Genomic DNA, 8,411 nt, shown 5'->3' on the forward strand with positions numbered 1-8,411 from the left:
ATCAGTATAAACTTAGAGTTATACATTCCCAGTTATACAAGTTAGAAAGCCTGAAAAGAGTATAAAAGAGCCTTTTTGCATCTCATCGCCCCCCCCTCCCCACCCCCCATTCTCTTGCTGGGTATTTCAATAAGGATACCTTTTCTGTTCTCAGCTCTGCCTCTGGTTAATTCTTTCACTGCCACCCCTAGCATTATCCCATTACTTTTCCTCACTACAGGAAGATCAGGTGGGCTTTGTATGGCAGATAATAAAAGAGAGCAAGTGTTGTTTAGTGTCTTTGGGAAAGTCTGACTCCTCTGTTCCAAACCAACTCTTTCTTTTATTCATTCATTTATGGATTATTTATTAAAGGCCACTGAAGATATAGAGGTGACTATAGAAAACAGCATGAAGGTTTCTCAAAAGTTTAAAAAATAGATCTACCATATTTTATTTACCAGTAATTCCACTCCTATATATATATATATATAAACTCTTGTCATTTTGACAACATGGATGGAACTGGAGAAGATTATGGCAATGAAATAAATCCGAAGGAAAAAAAATAGCAAAACAAAACAAAGGCTCAGATATAACCAATCAATAAAAACTCTAGAAATTATTACTGTGGAATTGAGACTTTCAGAGAGGAAAGGTGAGGGTGAGATAGTAGGGAGGAAGCACAGTGGGCTATAGTGGAGAGCTATGAGTTTTCTGGTGGTGAGTGTGGTGTGATAACACTTAAAGGGGGAGATTCTATAGCTCTAAATCATATGAACTGCTGGAAACCAATGTTGCCTCAAAAAAATTTATGAAAAGTTGATTAGTGAAAAAAGTTAAGAATGTGCAGAATATTTCCTAAAGTGTATTAATATAAAGTATAAAACTAAAGTAATAATCTAAATTGGGCTCAGAACAAGTCTCACAAATAGGTTCATGTTATTGTTTTTAGCATAAAGTTTTTCAGTGACTTCCCACTGCCCTCTGCTAAGAATACCACTTCTGGTCTGGAGAAGGACTTCCCCAAGTTCACCTCGTTCTCTTTTTACCAGTTGACCTTACTTTGTATTACAAATGTTCCCAATCTAATAGTAATCTTGCTCCTACTTTCCATCATGATTACAACTTTCCTCATCTTGCCACCCCTTCCTCGCACAGGGGACTCTAGAATTTCTGCGTGTAAAGAATTTCTGTATGTACCTCCCTTGGAGATAGGTTATTTTTTTTTCAGATATATATTCATAATCGAAACATTGCTTAATAGATTTGTTCACTTGAGGATTGAGGAACTGAAGAGAAATATCAGAACTAAAATGTCTTAATTCTGTCCTTGGTACAGACATAGCTTCTACTGGGAAATTTACTTGACATTCCCAGAACCCACTAGGTACCACATACTGTTGTGCATGTTCCCATATCAGATAGTCACAGGACACTAGGGTGTCTATCTGCCTATCTCTTCTACTAGCCTATAAACAGGTTAAGAGAGCAAACTTTTTTCATGGCTATAGCCCTAAAGTCATATTTTCTGGCACATGGAAGATGTTCCATAAATATTTTGACCATAAAAAAATAGATAGATAGATGCCTCTTCCGTGGCATGGCAAGTGCAAATAAAGGAGACAATGACCACAATAAAGATAATGACTTTGAGGACAGGGACAATGGAGTAAGACCTCTCTGAAATGACTTTTGCTACCATGATTTTCAAAAAGTAAAACATGATTCTCATGCAAATATATAATGCACATGTGTGAAGATTTAATTCAATTCATTAGTGAAAAACCCTGTACAATGTTGTAACTAACTAAAAGGAGATTATGAAGAATTGTTTTAATAGTCAAAAGGATGTGGAAAGGATTATTAATAGATCAAAGACAGGTTACTAAATCAAAGGTTAAATTGTGATGATGAAGGTTATCTGGGGATTATTTTTTTCTACCAAAGGGAAATCAGCCTCATCTCTTGACAAATTTTATTTATTGTGCAATAAATACAAAAAGTTGGCCTTAGAAACTATTACTCTTTCACTATCAGTTTTCTACAAGTTAACCTCTTTAAGAATTATAAAAGTTAAGTCAATAGACGTCAATCAAGGTGCACACACACTCAGATCACCCAAAACATGTTAATCAATGGTAACTATTTCACGGTAAAAGCCTAGTGTTCAAAAGAACCAGACTCGGACAATAGTTTAAGTGGTAAAAAATTTCATCCAGAAACTATTGCAATAGGAGATCGAGACCTCAGTATAAACTGGATTCAGTTTGACTACAGCAAGTGATACAGGGCAGCAAGGGGCACTAAAACTGGCCAAGGACACTGCCCAAATAGATTACTAGTCACTGAGTTCTTCACCCATGCACACAATTGCAAAATTACTTAGGCTCAAGGAACAATAACAATGGGATTTATTTAACAAACTACTAAAAAGCAAAGAGTTACTTACCCTAAAATGGCCATTTATCTCACCCAAAGCAGTGTCCAGTGTGTTCAAGTCCTAAACAAAGAAGCAGCTAATGTGGCCTCTTCCTGCCACTGAGGATGCAGAGATCCTCTCCCAAACAATAAGCCATAGGCCTAAGATGGTTTGTCCCCCCACTGAGGCCTGGAGGATGTGGCAGACAGACTACAGGCCAGGTTCCAACTCATGAAGACAACAGAAGACATGACAGGAGATGCTCTTGGAGCTGCCAAGATGCCCCAGCACTACACCAGACAAATGACACTCCAAACGCAGCTGCATTGGCGGAAGGACCTGACAATGGTCACACTTATACAGTTCAGCAAGGTGCCCAGCTCTGAGTCTTCGCATCTCTGTCAGGCTGTAGCAGCAGCAAAACCAGGAAAAGTTTCACTCGCTCTGCTAATTGCAATGTCTCCAAACGTTTCTCTGAGAATGGCTGCACCAGCCTTCTGGAAGATCAGCACGGTGCAGGCCAAAATTGCTGATACCATAATCACTTAAGATCCGAAAACAATGAATCCCAAAAGCTAAATTCTGAACACTGAATGCTCAAACCATGAATCCTGAGCAACAAATGCTGGGGCCACTTCTGCAACTTTTTATATTTCTTATCAGAGTCTCCACCCCAAAATGTGATATTTTTTAGCATTTCCCTGGGGCCATCTATCCTCACCAGCAGCTCCTCCAGGGGTTTGGCTTTAACCATCAGTTACAGCATGAGTTCAGATCCCAAACTGGCAGGCATGAATGAGCTGGCAACCCCAGAGAGATGTGGGGGACTAATAGCTCTTGTGGCCACCAGACACCACTAGGTGTTAAGAAGGGAACTAGGAGACAAAGTAGGGCAGTGGAGGGGTAGGGAGCGTGAAAAGTATTTCCCAAAAGAAAAACCCTCAGGAGCTTTTGAGAGAGGTGGAGAGTCCCCAGAAACTTATAAAAAAGAACCCAGCACCCTAACCCTGGGCTCCTCCTTGGACACCCTCCTGTCGGCAGTCTCCCTTGCAATAAACCTGGGCTTTGGTAATTTTCAGTTTGATAGGCTGGTGATTATTCCTCAATCACTAGGACACATGAACCCATCCATTTGACACCTCCATTTGTTCAGCATCACAATTCTAGATAAACTTTATGACTTTTTTTCTCCATTTCTATGAGAAAATTTTGTTTAATGATACCACTGAACATATATATATATATATATATATTTTTTTCAGTTATATCACTCAACAATGACAACAGTTCCAGCCTATGAAGCTGGAATATCTCTCCATTATTTAGGTGTTTAAATGTGCAAACATTTCACCTTCCTGTTTACATTTATATCTACGTATTTTATTCTATTGGTTTATTCTATTCAATATCATAAATGGAATTGTTAATTTAGTTTCCTTTTTGGATTATTGTTATATGTAAACAAAACTTAATTCTTTGGGATTTCATATATATATATATATATATATATATATATATATTGTGATTTTACATATCACTATATATAGGATCATGTCCTCTGCAAATAGAAATAGTTTTTCTTCTTTTCCAATTTGGATATTTTTGTTATATTTTTTTGATACATATCTTACAAACTGAATGAGATCTGAGACTGAGTTACAACAATTGAATAAACCTTGATTCTATTTTGGGGTTCTTGTCTCATTCCCTCTTATATGCGAATATACCAATGGACTACACAGGTTACTATTCCAGAAACTTCCTTTTATTTTCTTACACAACAAAAAGAAAAATGCTTCAAATAATTTACTGTATTCAATAACAGGTATTACATTTTACGAAAAAAAATCCACATGCTAGAAAACAAACAAAAGGAGTTATACTGAAAAGCCTAGAAATCATGAATGCCAGAAGGAACACATTTCAGAATCAAAGGTTCATAATACAAGAAAACATGTTGAGGTAGGCTTAGGGTGAATAGAACTGAACAGTGAACTTATTCTAATGTATACACATTCTCAATGCTGCATATCTTAAACTTATAATGCAGTTATTTTATTTTGTTGAGAGAAGAACTGATTTTATATGGAAAGGGAGTCAAACGTTGCTTAGTATATTGCTCCAAAGGTATCAAAGGGCAGTTATTATAGGGAAGTATTTACTTTCCATAAGGAAGAACTCATAAGAGCTAAAGTCTTCAGATGGAATAAAGTATATCTCCACTGTAATAATTTAAAAAGAGGCAGAAGGCCATTATTTGAGTATTGGGGCAAGTGAATTAGATTAGTTGGCCTTTTAATTTCACTTCTAATTTAGGTTTTGTGATCTAGGAAAATGGCAGGTGTATAACTCCCAACTCATGGATTAAGAACAAATAAACATTCACTAGGAGAGAGAAATCAGTGTCCAGTGACTATGTTCAATTAATTCATTTTTTATAGTTTCCCATGATTCTGTAGTATTTTGATCTCAGGAACTCTGGGCAATGCCCATGAGTTAAAACTGTAAGGATTAGCTTCAGTTTCAGTCATATGAAACATTCTACCAACAGTCACCAATCTTGTGAAAGCCAGCTATAATATAGTTTCTTATCATTAAATTGTTTAAGTTCTTCTACAAATTCCAAATGGAGGTGGAAAAACCCTGCTGTTGCTGTTGTTGCTTAATAGGATCTATCATTCTCTTCAGGAGTCATCCTTTCATTTGCCAAAGTGTCTCCATTTCTGAATACTATTGCAGAGGAATTACTGAATTCTATGTCCTGTATTGGCTTTTTGTGTTATAACTTCTCCCAGATTCTGCATCTTTGATACTTCTCAAAATTTACCTGGGCTTTCTTAACCTCTCCAGGTCTATTGGTATTATTAATGAATTTCTGGATTGTTGATTCCGGGCAGTGTATTTTTTCTTTTTCTTCATCTTCAGACATCCTAAAAAGACATTGTATTACATCTATGTGTAAAAATTGACTTCACCACTCATATAGAAATATCTAATGTTATGCGTCCATCCAGGCATATCCTCTATGAATAGGCACAAGGCCTGCAATGCCAGTCAGAATGACACCCCAAAAGCAGCTTCCTGTGACTCTCCCATAGTGTTTTAAAATGTAGAGACAAAACACATAGAATTACCAATTATTGAAAATATTATTAAAATTGTGATAAATTTCTGCAAGAACTATAATGTAATATGAAAATGAGTTTTATTAAAACAGTAGAATCTGTTAATAGTGGTTTTATGTCTCCCCTATTAATGGAAAAAGATACTCAATTTTAACAAGTGATTAATATAGAGACGTAAATTGTTTCCATCCAAGTCCATGGGCCCCTAAACACCAGATTAAGAAATCCTAGAGGGAAGAAATAAATGGTCTAGAGTAGACAGACATGATTGGTGTGGAGACATGGGACAGGTGAGGAAATCTTTTCTCCCACGAAAGGGTTGGTTTGGGATGGGAAACAGTACATTTTGCTGTTGTCCTGCCAAGGCACTAAGACTGAGGGAGAGGGATATGGTCGTACAAATGCACGACAAGGAAATTATGAGATTGTAGAACCTAGACCAGAAATTGGAGAAGGGGAGGGAGGACAAAACTGGAGTCAACAAGGTGAAAGTTTGGAGACCCAGTGAAGTTAAAAGTGGCCAGGAAGGAGTGAAGTATAAAGACATAATGTTAGAAAGATGCTTGAAATGCATAAAATATTTTGTGAGTTGCTCAAATGTTACGGGGTAGTATGAAGCACTTTTGAGAGCTGCCTGGGATGGATTTGGGAAAGCTTTAAAGAAAATGAAATTTGAAATTACAATATAGATGTTTTATTTTCTATATTCAATTACTTTTTTTTTTTTGAAGATTTGTTTATCTATTCATACAGAACTGGGGTACAGGCCAGAGATGCGAAGGGTGAGAGGATTCACCAGAGACAGAGTGGGGAGCAGAACAGGCAGATTAATGAAGTACACTGCTGAGGGGAGCAGCGGGCGGTCAGGAGAGGTCTGCCTCGCCAAGTGAATCGAACTCATGCGGAAGTGGCTTAAACTTCTTAGTGCTGTGCTTTAACCCGCTGCGCCACCAGGGAGGGCCCATTCAATCACTTTTTAATTAAAAAAAAAAACTTATTCAGTAAGAGCTTTCATGCATAAACTAAAATTTGTACTTATCAAATATTAGTTTCACTGATTTAGCTTCCAAGCAAGTGGTCATGTAAAATAACAAAATTGTTTAATTCAAGTTGACTATCTTTACAATCACTGTGATATGGTTTATTGCTAATGTGTTGTTTATGTGATGGCTTAGGCCAAGGAGACGCATGCGCACTCACCATGCCAAAAGTGAGTGCAAAAAGTACCAAACCAAACTATTAGGATCTTGCCTTACAAGTGAACAAGCATAGGTCTGTGTCCAGAACCAATTTAATAATTCTACAAATTATCTGTTTTGTAGAACATATTTGTTAAAAGTGTAAGAGGAGCCCTAGGGCTCCTGTTCTGTGGTGCCACCTCACATCCGGGCAGTAAAGACCTTCACCACATCCCAGGCTCTCCTGAGAACCTGATTCCCTTTATTTCTGTCTTGAAACAGGGGTGGCCCAGGTTTCTGGATTCTAACCTCCCATGTCTGCTTGGACTTCCTGCACTTATAGCTTCCCTGCCAAAATTCCAAATGCTTTGTTTTTCCTTACTTAACATTTAACTATGGACACTCGTTTCTTCTGCAATATACCCAATGCTCAGGTGCACTGATATCTGCTATAGCCTGATGCTATCTGAATAGCCAAGTTGTAGCTGTAGAGCCGATATTTTCCTCCATATCCGGAGCGGGGCGGGTCCTTCTCGTTAGTGTTGGATCTCCCAAGGCCGCCTTCCAGCCACACACCCAGAGGTCTCAGGTGCCTAGCGCAGCAGCTGCCGAGCTTACAAGCCTCAGCAGGAGCCAAAGCCCTGCGCTCTCCTAGTTGGTGGGGGCCACGACCTCATCACCCGAGCCGGCAATAAGTCGAAGAGATACCACCAGTTCCCACCCGCCCTGCCCTCGACCAAGGCAGCACCAAGAAAATAACGCCGCAGGGAGCACCGCGCCGCTGGAACAATCCCAAAGACGCGGTTTACTGCCGAGGCTTCCTTTTCCTTCGTACCCACTAACTCGACGTGCAGGACTCCAGACCCCGCCAGGCTGTAACTTCCTGAAACAGGCAGTTTAACCGCTCCAATTACACACCTCCCAGCCACACCCCTCTCACTTGATTTCACAGGGGACGCTAAAGGGTCACATTCAACTGTGATTGCTTAAAAGGTGCAGGCACCGCCTACTGACCTCGAGGGGGCAGGGACCAACGGACTGGTAAATGTAAACTGCTGCTGAAAGTTGATGTCAGAAGAAAAAACGAAAAACTGGTGCAAATTCAGTGCACCTAAGTAGGCTGACGTGAATGGAGGTTCTAAAATTTAGGTTATTAATTGCCTGAGGATTCACGTCCACTCCAAATGAATCTTCTCAAGATGTCAGAACAGCGGGTTTATTTTATGCTGCAGCAATTTGGCTCTTCCCTTCTTGGACCAACGGCTAGGACATGGTTTTTCTATCTGGAGAGAAGATAGTGAAAACTCAGAGGATACAGCAACAACATTAGATTGGCTTCTCCCAAGGCAGGAGACAAGAAGAAAAGTCAGGGTGTCAACTAGAATCCAGGAAAAAATAAATGTCAGGAGAATAAATATTTTGTAGCTTTAGGTCAACTCCTATGCCACTCAGTTCATCATGGGGGGACTTGGGAACTTCATTTGTGTATCTAAACAGAGAAAGATACAAAAAGCTAAAATTTAATCCAAGTCTGAAACAGCATGAAATGGAATCCTTAAAAAACCTTAGACTGGGGTCCTCCCTGGTGGCGCAGCGGGTTAAAGCACAGCACTGAGAATCTAAAGCCGCTTCCTCATGAGTTCGATTCCCGCCTGCCCCGGAGGTGACCACATGGCGTGGCAGACCTCTCCTGACCCAACCGCTGCT

Source organism: Condylura cristata, unplaced genomic scaffold, assembly GCF_000260355.1.
Source record: "Condylura cristata isolate star-nosed mole 26May11 unplaced genomic scaffold, ConCri1.0 scaffold00071, whole genome shotgun sequence".
Classification (NCBI taxonomy): domain Eukaryota; kingdom Metazoa; phylum Chordata; class Mammalia; order Eulipotyphla; family Talpidae; genus Condylura; species Condylura cristata.